The 19,064-nt window shown below is 37.4% G+C and overlaps 1 protein-coding gene and 1 pseudogene across 3 annotated transcripts in view; one reads left to right on the forward strand and one right to left on the reverse strand.

Annotated features, from left to right (window-relative positions):
* The window catches only part of Lrp1b (LDL receptor related protein 1B), a 1,970,757-nt gene that overhangs the window by 341,035 nt on the left and 1,610,658 nt on the right, over nucleotides 1-19,064 (reverse strand). The window lies entirely within an intron of this gene.
* Nucleotides 1,215-2,107, forward strand: LOC110289305 (annotated as a pseudogene).

The following is a 19,064-nucleotide window of genomic DNA, read 5'->3' on the forward strand; positions in this document are numbered from 1 at the left end:
GCCCTGGTGCTTTTCTGACCGGAAGAGGGTTGTGGCCCTATGTAGGCCGGATTTCTCTCTCCCCAACCAGAGCAGTCTCAGGTCCCGCGTGATTGGACTCCAGTATAAATATCTTTAACAGTTTATACTACTTCTGGTATTATCTCAGCAGGCTTTAGGACTAGTTATGTCTATTTTTATAATATTTCCATTATGATACACTTCTACTTGCATTGTGCAGCTTATCTGCTATAAACTTAAAAATGTAAGTCTGTATTAGTTTGGTTTTTTTATTGCTGTAATAAAACAACGTAACAATAAACAAATTTCAAAGGAAAGAGTTTATGTCATCTTACATTTCCAAATGAGGGCAGGAATTCAAAGAAGGAACTGAAGCAAAGGGTAGAGAAGGGTGCTACATACTGGCTTGCTCTTGCTTTTTCAGAATCCCTTCTTAGAGTACTCAGGACCAAACATAATGAACTGTGCTTTCCAACATCAATCATTAATTAAGAAAATGCAACATAGGCTTTCCCACAGGTCAATATATTGGGGACATTTTCTTATTTGAGATTCTCACTCCATAAGTGACTCTGGCTTATGTTGAGGTGACAAAAAATATAGCCAGCACAAACTCTGACTTAATTATATTTTGTGGTGGTAGAGAATTTAACACAGCCTTATACATTCTAGGTAAGTGATCTGACACTGAGCTAGAACTCTAACCATTCAAACAGTCTTTATTTTCAAATTAATTGTATTTAGTAGTAGGGAAAAGATAATTGAATATAAGTATATAATTTTTTTCAATACTGGAGAAAAAAAGAAATTGCTTTCTCAAGTTTATCCTTCCTAGATTACAAAAGGAAGGATAAACTTAAGAGAACAATTTCTTTTTTCTATTAAACATATATTTAAAATAATTTTAATTAATATATATTATATAAAATATATATTACAAAAAAGAATGATATAATGTAATCATACAGTTATTATATATATATACATATATATATATAATTTTTAATTGTGAAGCTGATGTGTCCCAGTTACACAATTTAATTTTTCTATTTTCTCAACCATAAGATACATATGCTCTGAAGGAGTCGCCATTGAGATGCGGATGAAGAAGGAGGCCAGGACAAGACCAAGATGGCAGGGATACAAACTTGGTTAATATAAGTGGTCTGTAGACAGAGTCTGCTAATGGAAAAGATACTTTGGAAGGTACTGGAGACACTTTAGAAGTGATGGATACCTAGGCAGGCTCTGTAGATGAGGATGGGCGGCAGTTGGGAGAAGTCGAGTTGCAATGCAGAATATGTGCAAAGTGTTTCATCGCTGACACCTTTGGAATAGACACATCGCCATGTCTGCCTTTTATGACCAACTACATCTTCCACTGAAATGTGTGCTATCACAGTGGGAATACCTGCTTTCTCTGGAAGCAAGCAAATTTAAAAGAAATGAGCCTTAGTGCTTTAGTGAACTTAACGAGGTAGTCTCGAAGACAGGATGAACATCCAAAAACCATGTTCTCCAAAGATACAGATGTTATACCAGTTATTGATAAATACTGGGAATGTATGACTACCAGACAGAGACATGGAAAAATGACTTGGCCCAATAACATTGTCAAAACAGTGAGTAAGAAAAGAGATGTGTTCTTGTAGAGGAACACCCTGATCCAGGAAGCAAAGACCCAGAAGAAGATAACCCCAAGTTGGGACGTTTGGATCAGAATCTTAGTAACATTGGTCCTGCTTATGACAAACAGAAACAAAGCAGTGCTGTATCTGTTAGTGGGAACCTAAATGGGGGATTGCAGCAGGAAGCAGTGGGAAAGCAAGAGGAGCCAAGCATAAGTAGTAAGATGGCGGACAAGAGGGACCACAAAGAAGTGACCCTCTATTTTCTGCTCAACATCTTCCCTTCTTATGGCTATCCTTTGGAACATCCATTTAACAAAGATGGCTATCGGTATATTCTAGCTGAGCCTGGTCTTCATGCTCCTGACCCAGAGAAGCTTGAACTTGACTGCTGGGCAGGAAAACCTATTCCTGGAGACCTTTATGGAGCTTGCTTATAGAAATGAGTCTTGTTAGCCCTACATGATCGAGGCATGTAAGTTTTAATGATCATTTAGAAATTGTGCTGCTTAGTTCTTTGTTCTGGGAAGAGGGAATCCTCACTGAGAAAATGCCCCCATCAGGTTGGCCTGTGGACAATCTGTAAGGCATTTTCTTGATTGATAATAGATATTGGAGGGCTTAGCCCACTGGAGGTGATGCTATCCCTGGTTCTGGGCTATAAAAGAAAGCAACTTGAACAAAATATGGAAAGCAAGCCAGGGATTCTGCTTTAGTTTATGTGCTGCCTTCCCTCAGTGATGGAAGTAATGTGGAACTGTGCTCAGAAATAAACCCTTCTCCGCAAGTTAAAAATAAATAAAAAGATTCTTATGCTCCCTTTCTTCCACCACTGCACATCAAAGTACTGCACATACTTCCTGTGCATCCCCATTTCACTTTGCTTCAGCCATCCTGGCCCCATCCTTATTTCACTCCTCCCCTCCTCAGACTCGACTTCATTCTAACTCTCTCTGCCTAGGGTGTTCTTCTACCAAGCATCTACCTGGTGCCTTGGCTTCCTGGTGCTCATTTCCTTCCCTCCTCTATTCTAGTCATCTTAATGAGGATTTCTTCACTACTGCCTAAACTCTATACTTCCTTTTTGTTCAAATACTCTTCACTATAAAAACAATTTCCATAATCCTCTCATTTCCTTTTTGCCCTACTGCTGAAATATACCCACCCTTCAGGATAGAGTTTTGATGTAGAATTTTCTGGTTTCTTTGGAAAGTCAGTTATGTCAAGGAACCTTTTGCTGAAGCAGACACAGGTGAAAAGATACTTTGCTAAAGTCAACACAGAAAAGGACATATGATGAAGGATTCTTCGCTAACGACACACACATGCTAGTTCACCTTATATTGCGTTGCTGAGCTCTGTTTGTTGTGACTCCATAGAAAGAAATGAACCAGCTTCTCACCACTTCCATGAACTCAGGCTAATTGGAATAGTGATGAGAGCTGAAATAGACTCACATGAAATTTTGGGAAGACAAACTCATGTGGTGAGGCAAGACCTGTGGGAGGACATGTGATGTTTGGACAGAGTATGAATTGAACCAAGAGATGTGGTGGGAGGCTTGCTTTGCAATGCTTCCTGTTATCTTCTCTTTGCTGATCTTTGCTTCTTTCAGAGAGGCACTACAGAGAATCTGAAGTCCCTGCTGTTCCTGGTTGTTCCTGCTACCTTGTGCTGCCAATTGAGCTGAGGCCTGGGTGTTTCTGCTAGGTCAGCCAAAGCTGATGATTCGTGTTTGTTATTCTGATACTACATAACTGGATTCCTGGTATATTTGTGAAGTGTTTGCTAGTGGATCAAGTGAATGGAGCTGCCACTGATGCCGATTCCTGTGAACTGAACTGCTGATTTCCTGACAGTGCAGATTGGATTTGATCCAAAGAACAATTTCTAAACAGGCCCATATACCCCATATCCTAATAACCTTTCTTTTACACTACCCCAGGTGGGTGGTAGGCTAGAATGGAGGCTAAAGAATTTAGGAACCCATATTAAAGAGGTTTTGAAAAATTGAAGACAACAGACATTCCTTTGGTTACTCCCTTAAATGGCAAGGGAAGAGGTGCTAAGAAGAAAGGAACACTAATGCTGATTTAAGTAGGTACAGTAATTGTACAACTCTGGGTTAAAGCATTTTTAATAATTAACTCAAACAAATCAGTGGTCTTCCTCTACTCAAAGGCTAAATAGGCTGAGGAAAAAAATTAGGAAAATGACACCCTTCAGAACAGTCACAAATAATATAAAATACCTTGGTGTGACTCTAACTAAGCAAGTGAAAGATCTGTATGACAAGAACTTCAGCTCTCTGAAGAAAGAAACCGAAAAAGATCTTGGAAGATGAAAGGATCTCCCATGCTCATGGATTGGCAGAATTATTATAGTAAAAATGGCTATCTTCCCAAAAGCAATTTACAGATTCAATGCAATCCCCAACAAAAGTCCAACTCAATTCTTCACTGAGTTAGAATGAGCAATTTGCAAATTCATTTGGAACAACAAAAAAAACAGGATAGTAAAAACTATTCTCAACAATAAAAGAACTTCTGGGGGAATTACTGTCCCTGACCTCAAGCTGTATTATAGAGCAATAGTAATAAAAACAGCATGGCATTGGTACAGAGACAGGCCGGAAGATCAATGGGATAGAATTGAAGACCCAAAATGAACCCAAATACCTATGTTCACTTGATAGTTGACAAAGGAGCTAAAACCATCCAGTGGAAAAAAGACAGCATTTTCAACAAATGGTGCTGGTCCAACTGGAGGTCTGCATGTAGAAGAATGCAAATCAATCCATTTTTACTCCTTGTACAAAGCTCAAGTACAAGTGGATCAAGTATTGCCACATAAAACCAGATACACTGAAACAAATAAAAGAGAAAGTGGGGAAGAGCTTCGAATACATGGGCTCAGGGGAAAAGTTCCTGAACAAAACACCAATAGCTTATGGTCTAAGACTAAGAATTGACAAATGAGACATCATAAAATTACAAAGCTTCTGTAAGGCAAAGGATACTGTCAATAAGACAACACAGCAACAAACACATTGAGAAAAGATCTTTACCAATCCCATATCTGATAAAGGGCTAATATCAAATATATACAAAGAACTCAAGAAATTAGACTCCAGACAATCAAATAACCCTACTAAAAGTGTAGTACAGAGCAAAATAAAGAATTCCCAATTGAGAAATATCTAATGGTGGAGAAGCACCTAATGAAATGGTCAACATCCTTAATCATTGAGGAAATACAATTCAAAAAATCCCTGAGATTCCACCTCACACCAGTCAGAATGGCTAAGATCAAAAACTCAGGTGACTGCAGATGCTGTCAAGGATGTTTAGAGAAGAACACTCCTGCATTGATGGTGGGATTGCAAACCGGTACAACCACTCTGGAAATCAGTCTAGCAGTTCCTCAGAAAATTGGGCATAGTACTAACTGTGTACCCAACTATAACACTCCTGGGCATATACCCAGTAAGTGCTCCAACATGTGATAAGGATACATGCTCCATTGTGTTCATAGCAGCCTTATTTATTATAGACAGAAGCTAGAAACAACCCAGATGTCCCTCAACAGAGGAATGGATACAGAAAATGTGGTAAATTTACACAATGAAGTACGACTCACTTATTAAAAACAATGACTTCATGAAATTTTTAGGCAAATGGATGGAACTAGAAAATATCATTCTGAGTAAGATAACCCAATCACAAAAGAACACACATGGTATGCACTCACTGATTAGTGGATATTAGCCCAAAAGCTCACAATACCCAAGATACAATTAACAGATCACATGAAGCTCAAGAAGGAGAAAGACCAAAGTGTGGGTGCTTAGGTCTTTCTTAGAAAGGGTAACAAAATACCCATGGGAGATGATATGGAGACAAAGTGTGGTGCATAGACTGAAGGAAAGGCCATCCAGAGACTGACCCACCTGGGGTCCCATCCCATATACAGTCACCAAACCCAGACATCATTCTGGATTCCAAAAAGTGCATGCTGACAGGAGCCTGATATAGCTGTCTCCTGAGAGGCTCTGACAGAGTCTGACATACAGAGGCAGAAGCTCACAGCCAACTATTGAACTGATCACTGGGTCTCCAATGGAAGAGTTAGAGAATGGACTGAGGACCTGAAGGGATTTGAAACCCCATAAGAAGAACAAAAATATCAATCAACCAGACCCCCCTCCCCTGAGTTCCCAGGCACTAAAATACCAACCAAATAGTACACATGGAGGGACCCATGGCTCCAGCCATATATAAAGCAGATGCCTTATTGGGCATCAATGGGAGAAGAGGCCCTTGGTCCTGTGAAGGCCAGATGCCCCACTGTAGGAAATCTGAAGGTGGGGAGGCAGGAGTGGGTGGGAGGATATGGGCACTCCCTAATAGAAGCAGGAGAAGGGGAGATGGAATAGGGGATTTCTGGGGAGGGGCAATTGGGAAAGGGTATAAGATTAGAGCTGTAAGTAAATCAAATACCCAATAAAAATATGTGTCTTGTTACAAAAAGCTCTAGCATTATCAGACCTAGTACTATTTCATGTAATATTACATCTAGAAGATAGAAACAATTCCATTCTAGCTTCTCAGAAATACTATACTATTCTTATAAGAAAAATATCAATAGGTACTTGGTATGATTCAAAGGGTAATAAATATTTTTTCTTCCATGAATTCAAATGGCATTTGTATAAAATCCCTAGGCTAAATATTGAGGTAATATAAATCTTGCCTGCTATCTCGAATGCCAAATACAATTACTCACCAGATGTAGATAACTCTCTGTAGCTGTCTTTGCCAACTTTGTGTGTTCTTTATTATTCCACAGTTCTCTACCCCCTTTCTTTAATCCTTTCAACCCCGCCCCGCAAACACTAGATAAGAGAGAAAAAAATAATACACAAAGGAAAGAAATCTCTGAAAAAAGTCAAGGTTTGGAAAGGGGGCCAGGTTACTTCCTGCTGATTAGGGACAACTCTCTGTGTCTAATAAGCATTGAGATATCTAAAATGTGTCTAGTCCCTGAGAACGTAAATGCTTATTCTTAAATGGTAGGGAAATTAGTAGCTTTCTATAAAGGTATCTCAAAAGATAAGAAGGTAGGCTTTTATTTCCTCTCTCCTTGGGAAAGGAAATGGAATGGTATAATAGGGCCCATATATTAAACAGAAGAAAATAATCTATTCTTCATTCCTGTTTATATGATGTCACCTGTTACCTGCTTCTATAGGTCTCTTCCCCGTTAGGCCTACCCATGGGATACTAACTTCTCATTTTCAATCTCACTGTATAAATAAAAACTGTCTAATCTATGTCATCCATTTCTACATCATCAAAGGTTAGGAAACATTTTCAATCTTTCAAAGATCTTGACAAAATTAATATAAGACCTAGAAAATAAGATGTTAATAAGGGATGAAGAAAACAGATCATGTCTCAACATGTAACTTATACAACTCTCCTGATATCTAAAAACAAACAAACAAAAACAAACAAAGAAAAAGCAGAGATGTGAGTACATCACTGTGGTGTGTCCACTTGGTCCCTACTGCAGACAAGCTCTCAGGTGCATGAGAGAGCAGGGCTGTGACCAGGAAAGAACAATGAACATTCATGTACACCTCAGTATCAATTCCAAGTCAGAAGTAATGACTGGGTCCTGACAGAATAAATGTTTTCCTTTTCAAAGCACAGTGTAACAGCCTACCAGGTAATTACTTTGATTTCAAATGTCTATAATTCCAATTCGCAGGATAGCTCATAATAGCTCTGTGAGAAAATGAGGATATGCAGATGAAGTCTGTCAGTGTGTACTTATACAGTCAAAAATGGAGAAGAAACACTAGAGCCTGAATTCACAAAACCTAATTCATAAGAATTATTTTTTTACATCTGGTTTAAGGATTCCTTTGGAGAGAACTGGATGTGGATAGAACCTTTGAGACTCTCAAGTTAGAGGTATTATTTCAATAGTTTATTGGGAGGGCTGCTTCAGCAATATCCTCTTCCATTTGTCAATTTGTTTTCTATTTTCAAACTAAACACTTACAGGTGAAAGAAAAGACAGAATATACTGTGTCCCTGGGACACATCCTTCTGTCAGTCACAATGCTCCTGATCTACCCAAGCATTATGACAAAGATGTGCAATCATTGGGTAATTTATTTCAGCAGTATATCAGCAGGGTGAGCTTTCAGAAGTGTGACTTCCAGACTGGAGTCCGGCATCATGATCTTTATTTGCTTTTTGTTTGGGTTCAATGTAGAGGACAGAGTGGTAAGAGTTTCAGTCAGGACTGCAAACTACTTTTGCCTACGTGTTAAAATGGCTGCAGAAACCCAGGTAGAAAAAGTGAGGATCAATCCTTTCATTTAATGCTTCTCTTCAAACATGTTATAATGCTATTAATACTTACATATCTTCATGTCTTACAGATTTATAATGAGAACCAGTGAGTGCATATGTTTTCTTTTTACTTCTTTGCATTTTCTACTGTAATAATGATAATTTGCCTGGATTATACTGAGAGCAAGTGGATCTATGTATCTTCTATTTCTTACTTGGTGATTTTTCCATTTCAAGTTTACAGAATGAGTTTAAAAAATAAAGTCTTGAGCAGAGCATTTATTAATATTTTAAATCTCAAACTGCAAGAATTTTTATTTCTCTATCAATCATGTCCATGTAATTTCTTATTCTATACCCATTGTTCAAATTTACTCTTTCCTGGTGGTAAACAAGTACATAAAATTTTGTCATGTTAACTAAAATGGCCTCATTACAGAGCAGGGCTCTCTAGATTGCATAGGAGTTTGGAAGGTGAAGCTACTGTCACAGGTCACCTTGTCATCCATATGCTGCTCACACCTGATTCAGGATTCCAAAATTTTAATATCTTTTCATTAGTCATTGTCTAGGGACTGCTCATTTCTTGTATTCCATACTAAAGATGTCTCAAATTATAGTTAATAATGTGTATGCATTTTCTAATAAAGATTTGGGAACTTCTTAGGTCTATATCATCATTGGCCCCAGATTAGAATTTATTGAACCGGAATCAGAATTATAACCCTAAATGTGGTGACTCACAATTTTAAGCTACCAGTTTAAATACCGGAGAATCCCAGAAAGAAGTTACTGCAAGTTCATGGTCAGCCTAGTCTACACAGTGAAATCCACACAGGCTTAGTGCAAAAACTTACCTCCAAAAAGCAAAACAAAGCAAAACAAAACAAAAACCCCTAAACTAATTACTTTGTATTTCATGAACGCTCAATTTTTCAAATGCATGCTAAAACTGTTGAATCTTTTATTTGCGAAGTTCAATAATAGTCTCTATAATGTAACTCCAGGACTACAGAAAAGACATAAACTACATCTAAAATCAAACCCATCTCTTTTTAAGTGGCATTAAAGTGCTATTTTTTCTAATAATATAAAGAAAAAAAGTAAATCCTACAAACTCAATGATTTCTTCGAAAGATCAAGTTCTTGTAGCATTTTGTATGTGGGGTGATTTGAGTTGTACATCCTGCAATGTTTGTTATTTCTTACTCTAGTGTTCATGGCAAAATTGAGATAATGATAGTGAGGATTATGATGATGATAATAATAATAGTTAAACTGACAAAAATGTCAAATATAGGCTGAAACTATTATATAACTATTAAATGGTATCTATAACTACTAACCCTCAAGGTGCCAATGAGCTAGTTCTCAGAAACCCACATGATAGAAAGAGAAAATGGATTTCTGCAGGTTGTCTTCTGACCCTATACTTTCCCATTACACAAATATCTATGTCCATTTTGATGCACACACATAAATAACTAAAAAATTGATAAATAAACACAAAATGCTTTAAAACTTCTAGTGAAGTGAACTATTAATTATTCCTGTTAATTTAAAAAAGTGTTCCTTTTATTTTGTAGACTATAATGTTATTGTATCATTCGGCCTTTCCTGTACGCAAATCTATTCGATGTACTATCCCTTGTCTTTTTCAAATACATGGCCTCTTTTTAAACTAATTGCTGCTACACACACACACACACACACACACACACACACACACACATCCCTAAATGTAAAATAATATATTTGATAAAACTTTTAATAAGCAAATCAGAATTAAAAGAATGTTCTTACACTGCCCTTGCTGTTGGACATGAAGTCATTGTTGAGATAACATTTACTAATCTTTAGTCATATTATTATATTAAATATGTTCATGATAATGACTTGAATTATCTCATTCACACCTTGATCTTGAGCCTCAGGGTAATTTTTCCCTTTTGATGGGTTAATCAAGTTCATGTTGACACAACTGATTTTGGCCTGGACAAGGCTGGAGTATCTTCATATTCCTCAGGAATAGCGACAATGTGCTTATGATTCTTGTAGAACTTGCTTAGCATCTCCTACTTTTAATTTAAGAATGTGCCTATTAATATCTCCAGGTCACATTGTGTTTCAAACAGGAAGGCCAAGAAAAATATGTAGTTATTTTTTTTTTTTACACTAATCTCCCATGAGTTGTAGTCAACAGTTTAAATGTTGCCTTAGTTAGGGTCTGCATTGTTGTGAAGAGACATCATGACAAAAGCAACTCTTATAAGGACAGCATTTATTGGGGTTGGCTTACAGATTCAGAAGCTCAGTCCATTATCATCAAGGCAGGAGCATGGCAGCACCCAGGCAGTCATGGTGCCAGAGGAGCTGAAAGTTCAAAGGTCTGAAGGCTACTAGAAAACTGACTTCCAGGCAACTAGCAGGAAGTTATTAAAGCCCATGCCCACAATAACACATTTTCTCCAACAAGTCCACACCTCCTAATAATGCCACTGCCTGGGGCAAGCATACTACACATGTCTTTTCTAAAGATGGTCTCCGTAAATGATGTGCACATTGTTTCCAGGGCTGCTCAGTCATAGAGGGATGTCATAACATGGTTCCTAACCCTGGAACAGAGAAAGTAGTGCATGGGCAGACATAAATGTCAATGACTGCTTCTAGCATAAGGATTGTTTATGTAAAAATGTATATATTTTACTTTATGTTCCTCTTTTGGAAGAATATCCTGTTTGCCAAGATTCATAACTCCATGATGATCAGAGACAGCACCAGTCCAGGAGACAAACATAAGTCTAATGTCTCAGAAAATGGTAGAACACTGTGACCTTCAGGACAGCCCTTAAAGCTGTGGAAAACAACTCTGAAAACATTAGTTCAAGAATATATACTTTCTCGACTATGTAAAATATAAGGATGCAACATAAAGTCTATAAGGAACTTCACAGATCTAAAGAAACAAAGGCAGCTGCTCTATGAACCAGCTTGTCAGAAAGATACTAAGGAAGGAGATAGATTTAAGAAGCAGTAATCACAGGGCAAGGTCCTACCCATTTACTTTTTGTTTCTTTACTTGATGGTTTGTTGTTTGTTGTTGTTGTTGTTTGTTTGTTTGTTTGTTCAATTTTGTTTAGGCTTCCAAAGTCAGACACATTCCTGAGTTTAACATTAGCCTGAGACGAGGGAGATTAGGTTCCAGGCCCAGACATGGTAGGAATGGTAATTTCATAGTAAGATTCTATCCAGCTTTCTTATAGTCTATGGTTGTGCTTGCTGCTCTTTTTTGTTAAGAATCTAGGGCCTGGGATTATGGCATGTTGGTTCAGGGATAGTCAAGAGTAAACCTAAGGTAATGACTGAATGGATATTAAATAGAAGACTGGGCTTTTGAACTACAAGAGAGAACTAGCCAGAGAGTTTTTATAATAGCAAGAAAAGGTGTCTCAAGAAGAACAGAAAAATTTATCCGAAAGTCATCTTGAGCTGAACGTAGGATATAACCAATGATTTAACTTCCAGTAGTTTGTTTACCACTCCCAAACACTATTTCCTCAGAATCCCTCTTCAAGCTGAAGCTGGTCCTTGGCAGAAACATCCCTTCCTATATCACCTAGAGTAGTCTGAGAGGTGGGGCCTGGCCATTTCTGCCTTGGGGCTTATGCTCACCTGTCATACTTTATATCCAAGGTGTTAAAATATCATACTATTAAATATAAGGTTTGTCCGTGAAACAAAGGAGTCAAATAGAATTGTAAACAAAATGGTTTCTATACTCTATCAACAAACTCATGCCATTTCTCCATACCTTCTAATAGGAATATAAGCCCAATATCTTCAAAAGTGTGGAAGAAACATTTTGAAAATATAGACTGCAAGCATCCTTTTACAAACTCTCTCAGCTGCTCTGAGTCAGGTGAAAAAATATGCTGGCATTACATAACTTTTTCTGTATCATAAAGTATCACTCTTAAAAATAATATTCTTCATTAATAGTTTCATATTATACCCTAAGCAAGGTTGTTTCTATGTTGATAATATTGTGATGAATCCCATTCTTGATGGTGCATAAAAACAAATGGAAATTCAAGCATGAGATCCATTTTTCATTTAGAAATGTAGGTTTAATCAATTTTTTATGAATCTTTCAAACTACCACTGCCTAGAACTTTGTCAGTAGGTAACACACACACACACACACACACACACACACACACACACACACACTGTATTGGCTGGTTTTTTATGTCAACTTGACACAAGCTGGAGTTATCATAGAGAAAGGAGCCTCTCTTGAGGAAATGCCTCCATGAGATCCAGCTGTAAAGTGTTTTCTCAATTAGTGACCAAGGTGGGAGGGCCCAGCCCATTGTGAGTGGTACCATCCCTGGGCAGGTAGTCTTGAGTTGTATAAGTGAACTGAGCAAGCCATGGGAAGCAAGCCAGTAAGCAGCATTCCTCCATGGCTTCAGCATACACTCCTGCCTCCAAGCTCCTACCTGTGTGATTTCCTGCCCTGACTTCCTTCGGTGATGAACAGCAATGTGAAGTGTAAGCTGAATAAACCCTTTCCTCCCCAATTTGCCCCTTGATCAGGATGTTTTGTGCAGGAATAGAAACTCGAATATATTTGTATATGATATAATATAATTTCATGTTAATAAATCTAGCTCTCTAGATGATATTATTCACGATTAACGTAAGTGTATTTTTAAAATTTTACTCAACCAGTTTTATATTATGACCTGACATTCCCCATAAATTTGTTTATCTAAAATTAATCACCAAGACAAGTATTAAAAGCTTTTCAGCACATGTTTAAATCGTTTAGGCAAAGTCCTCTTGATAGGATTGAAGGCCTAAAATGGAAGCAAGCTGCATGACCCAGGATATGCTTTCTTTCCTCAGGAGAGAACAGGCAGATAGTGCTTGTAGATCTACTCACCTTCCTGCCACATGAGGAAGGTAGCCACAAATTATCTCCCCAAGGAACAAAGCTACCCGTCTTGCATCTTTGACTTTCTAGATTTCAGACGAAAAGGAATAAAACTGCATTTTCTGGTAAATAATCTAACACCAGATATATTTGTTACAACAGCATTAAAAAAACAAAAAAAGACCAAACAAAATCTAGGACGGGTCTGCTCATTTATCTTTCAACTAGGAAGCTTAGTATACTGCTTTTCAGCAACCAAGGTAAAGCATCTTTGCCTGAGCTGGCAAAGATGATGAGCTTCAGCTGCCCCAGTTTCCTGAAGAACACGGTGTGATCTGATGACCTTCCCTCCTTAAGGTCAGTATATTCTTTTAGTTCTTGGAATAAATATTTGATGCTTCATCCCAAATGAATGGAGTTTTAGAATATATACTGGCATTTGTGCTTGGTGTCAAACCCAGGGTTCATTATGAATGGATTATAATCTCAATAGGGTTAACTACTATTATACAGGTATAGGTATAACTACTATTATACAAATTTACTATTTTTACAAATTTATACAAATAGGTATAACTACTATTATACAAATTTACTGTTTTTACCACAGCCAATACAGGACTATTTGGACAGGATAGAAATATTATTCACGAGTCTACTTGTTTTGAATAGATCATCCCTTAATATGAATGTAGCCATTTAGTTTACCTCTTCCCCCCCCCCCTGCATAAAGAGATTTTTTATTAGATATTTTCTTTACTTCCATTTCAAATGTTATCCCCTTTCTTGGTTTCCCTTCCAAAAAACCCCCTATTACTTCCCCCCCACCATGCTCACCAACCCACCCTTTCCTGCTTCCTGGCCCTGGCATTCCCCTACACTGCAACATGGAACCTTCACAGGACCAAGAGCCTCTACTTCCATTGATGACCAATTAGGCCATCCTCTGTTACATAATGCAGCTGGAGCCATGAGTCCCATCAAGTGTACTCTTTGGTTGGTGGTTTAGTCCCTGGGAGCTTTGGGGGTACTGCTTAGTTCATATTTTTGTTCTTCCTATGGGGCTGTAAAACCCTTCAGCTCCTTCGGTCCTTTCTCTAGATCCTCCATTGGGGACCGTGTACTCAGTCCAAAGGTTGGCTGCAAGCCTCCACCTCTTTATTTGTCAGGCACTGGCAGAGCCTTGCAGGAGACAGATATATCAGGCTCCTGTCAGCAAGCACTTGTTGGCGTCTACAATAGTGTCTGGGTTTGGTAACTGTATATGGGATGGATCCCCAGGTGGGCAGTCTCTGGATGGCCTTTCCTTCAGTCTCTGCTCCATTCTTTGTCCCTATATTTCCTTTAGATAGGAGCAATGCTATATTAATTTTTTTCTTTTATTAGATATTTTCTTCATTTACATTTCAAATGCTATGCTCTTTCCTAGTTTCCTCTCTGAAAGTCCCCTATACCCTCCCCCCAGTTTACCTCCTTCTAACATAGATATTCAAATGTATATTTTTTCAGTTTACTATATTTCTTTTTTGTTTGTTTATTTCTTCTAGCCTTGAACTTGCTTATGTAGACTGATAAGAACTTGAATTTCGGATTCTTTTTATCCTACCTCCAGAGGGCTAAGATTCAGCATCTATCTCCACACTCAACTCTATTATTTCTTGACCTTTAATGACTATCCAGTATCTCGGTTAACACAATGACTTCATTTGATGTCAGTATTATTGTTCTTTAATACTTAAAAAATAAATTGAAAATATAACCATGCAATTGTAGGTAGATGGGGAGCTGTATTTCTATAGTGATTTGATTGATTAGGACAGTTTGGGATTTTGTTTTTCTTAGCTTCTGATATTCTCAACGTGCCATATGAAAATAAAGTATTTTATTTTAAATACATGTGCTCCTGAAACCATTTATTTCAGTTGCCTAAAGTTTTATTTCTTTCCACAAAAATGAAACAGTGTGTAACTTACCAGGATTCCTACAATGTCTTGGCTTCCAAGATAGTCAATGTAAGGTCATAAGCTTACATTGTTTATTTGTTTGTTATGTAAACTACTTATATCATAATAGTTTCCTTGGTAGATCTCTTTAGATTATAGGAATAATCTGAATAAATATACAAAGAAATAAGGATATTGCTTGAAGATTAAATAGATTTATGTTGGTATTTTCAATTGGAAACATAGCAAAACAAAACTATTAATTTGAAAAAACTTGGCAACTCATATTATTCAAAAGTTCATTAGGTTAATTCAGATGTGAAATTTCATATGTTTCTCTACTTTCCTTCATATCTTCTAATTTGTTTTATAAAGGAAATATTCTATGCACATTTTGAGCTGGCCCTATTTTCATTTTACTGCATAAGCATAGCCTGCATCAGCACAGTCAGATGTCTGCCTTCATATCTCTTCTCTGTTTCTCTTTGTATGTAAATTTTGGCAGTGAGGCAGGCAGTATGAGCTGCTGTTCCTTTAAAAAAAAAATCTGTGTAAAATGACTAAAAGCTTTTAAAAATAAGAAATCAATATCTGAGCATCTGTATCTCATGCTGAAGGGATACCAGTTATTTTCTAGGTGAATACACCCATGGCCCTGAAAATTGGTCGTTATTCTTATCTGGGAACACATCTCTTTTAAGAGAGTCCAGGTTCAGTAATGCTTTAATTTGCTAGACTAACCAAGCTGAACCGTCACTGAAATGTATGTGGGCTTAAATCAAAAGGATTATGTTAGAAATAGACACCATTAACCCTAGTGCACTATCACTCCAGCCTTATGGAATAGGAAAGCCAGTGGCGCAAACTACAGGAAATTACTAGGGAATAGCTGCGGCCTTTGAAGCTGCTGAGCTCTGATGTTCTTATTTTTACAAGCTACTTATTTTCACAGGAATATTTTATACACATTTATTTTTGTTTCTTTCTTGATTTATCCTTTGCCTCTGCAACAATTTCCTGAATACAGCAATATGTTATGCTTTGGAATATTTAATTTTGAAGATACAAACATGAGAAACAAATTGTCTTTTTTAAGTTTTTGTGTATATGCATTCATATCTGTAATTTTCACCACTGCACATACATGTGTAGCCACTTATCAATATATAGTTTTACTTCTGAAGATTTTCTCCACCTTACATTTTGATACAGGACTTCTTACCGAACCCTGAACTAACCAATTTTTTTTTTTTTTTTGAGACAGGGTTTCTCTGTATATCCCTGGCTGTCCTGGAACTCACTTTGTAGGCCAGACTGGCCTCAAACTCAGAAATCCACCTGCCTCTGCCTCATGAGTGCTGGTATTAAAGGTCTGCGCCACCACAACTGGCTTGAACTAACCAATTTTGATAGATTGGCTTTACAGCAAGCCCCATTGATACTTCTGTCTCAACTTCCCTAGTGCTAGGTTGACAGGCATGCAAATTGTGCCCAGCTTGTATGGGCACTGAACATAGTACCTTATTCTTTTCTGGTGAGTACCCAATGACAGCCATCTTCCCATCATTCAAATTGTCTTTCCTTATATGCCAGTAATCCTATTTCAAAAGTAAGGAAGCAACATGATTTATTATAACTGGAATTCATGTTCATACAGGTTGCATAGTTGCCTCCTCAAAATGTATACCACAATGGATTAGTCATATTTTATAGAAGAAAATAAAGAAGAGTAACAGTGTTCTCTAAGTATTAAAAATTATATTGTAGACCTTTGTTTTTAACATCCTGTCTCTATCTCCAATTCACGGGTATTAATTTCTGCCCCAAATCCACTTCTTCCTGAAAAGAAATGTGTTTTGGTTTATTTCTAAATCTAATTTCTTGGACTAAATAAACCAAGTTGTAGTATCAACTTACTATGTATTGTCTAGAATCTAACCTAACTTAAACATAACACAATCACATAAGCAAAAAATTAGACCTGAATAAGACCTTATTATTAAGGCTAGGTTAAAATTTTAAATGTTTATTTCATAATGATTAAATTATTATTCAAAAATCAAATAGACATTTGAAGCCAGAGTCAGAATTTGAAATATCTAATCATCAGTATTCATGGGATTTTGTTTTGTTTTGTTTAACTTTGTCTTTATTCTTACATGGACACCTTGGGAGTAAGATATAATGGTGATATCTTGGGTTTCTTTTTCTGTGTCATATCTGGCGAGTATTTGTTTAGCATCATAGAAATGTCAATGTGTACAAAGAAACAAAAATAATAAAAGTCTATTCACAACTCTCAAAGATGAAAAAAAGAGACAACCCAACATAACAGGACTTCACTCAGCCACAAACAGAAACAAGTCTATTCACAGTTACACCAGAAAAAGCCAAGTCCTCAGATGATGGCAGAAAACTTTAATTTCTGGCAAGAGAAATATACTCACAGATTCAAGGGAGGAAACCATGCTAGAAGGATATGTATATCAAGACACATAACAATTATGCTAAACTCTAGCATTTGTAACAGTATGAATGAATCTGGGAGACATAAACATGGTAATAAAATATTGGCTCCTAATGTCTGGGAGTGGGTATAGTGGTAGTAAATGCAGACATGTTGCCCAAAGATATAGAATTTTAAATGGAAGGAACAAGATTCGGACATGTATTGTACAATAATGTTAACTGTGTGTGTGGGGTGGGGGCAGGATACATCAGTTTATTTTACTAAATGTACAATGTAGACACATCAAATTATCATTTAACTCTGAGTTTCGACAGTTATTATTTAAAGAATAAGTCAATAAACTCCAAAGAGAAGCAATGCTTAGTAGGAACAAAAGAAATCCACTAACATTTTGACTAGAGCATGAAACAGTGTGATTGACAGTAAATTTCTCATGCAAAATAATAGAAACTCAATAGAAGTGGCATGAGATTTCCAATTGCAAATAGCAAACAACTGTGAACCTAATAACATAGAAGCTCTGACTCTACTGTGACTGTAATAGGAGATGTGACCTTAATGTCAGCTAAATTGAGTCCGAAGGAAGATTTCTCATCTTGTGGAATAATAAGCAAAAGAAGCAGTGGTGGAATTCATGATTGCATCAGCCTGAATAATCTACAAAGAAGTAGACTGAACAGATCAAGAAAGGAAACATTGTAAGGTAGCTGGACAGGCTAACAGGCTCACCTAGCATTGTTACCCTTTCTTAAGTCAGGTTTCAACCATTACCATGTTAATAGAAGGATCATATTTGCCTTTCCTTTTGATTTAAAATACCAGACATAGAAGAAAAGGTATCTGGGCATGATGGTTTGTATATGCTTGGCCCAGGGAGTGGCACTACTAGGAGGTGTGACCTTGTTGGAGTAGGTGTGTTACTGTGAGGCCTGGTCTTTAAGACCCTCATTCTAGCTGCCTGGAAACCATTATCTGCTCGGAGCCTTCAGATGAAGATGTAGAACTCTTAGCTCCTTCTGCACAATGCCTGCCTGGATGCTGCAATGTTCCTGCCTTGATGATAATGAACTGAACATCTGAACCTGTAAGCGGGCCCCAATTAAACAAATTAATTACATTGTTTTTATAAGAGTTGCCTTGGTCATGGTGTCTGTTCACAGCATTAAAACCCAAACTAAGTAACTTGGCTTTCCAGAGACCCATTAAGAGAAAATTAATTCCTATTGGCTAAATGAATAAAACATGATATCCTCTTCTTACCTATAGTGGAGACATAGCCTTTTGAACATGTCAGCACATATTGTACCTTCCTTTAACAGTTATTCCACCTGTGCATGCCAATAACCCAGACAGGGGTCCATTACTTAGCAAAGCTGATTCGGCTGAAGACAGGACAAGCAAATGCGAGGATTCCTTTCCCCTTAGTGAGCAACTGCACTGTACTCCCAGAAGGCCCTCCTTTGTAGCAGCTGCTTTCAAATATTCACTGCTGATCCTGTTTCCTTTCTGTGAAAAAGTCTAACTTTTACCTTTACTTCTTTCTGTTTTCTTTGGGATGTGTACTGGCTAGTTTTGTGTCAACTTGACACAGCTGGAGTTATCACAGAGAAAGGAGCTTCATTTGAGGAAATGCCTCCATGAGATCCAACTGTAAGGCATTTTCTCAATTAGTGATCAAGGGGGAAATGCCCCTCATGGGTGGGACCATCTCTGGGCTGG

This window comes from Mus caroli, chromosome 2 (genome assembly GCF_900094665.2).
Source record: "Mus caroli chromosome 2, CAROLI_EIJ_v1.1, whole genome shotgun sequence".
NCBI lineage: Eukaryota > Metazoa > Chordata > Mammalia > Rodentia > Muridae > Mus > Mus caroli.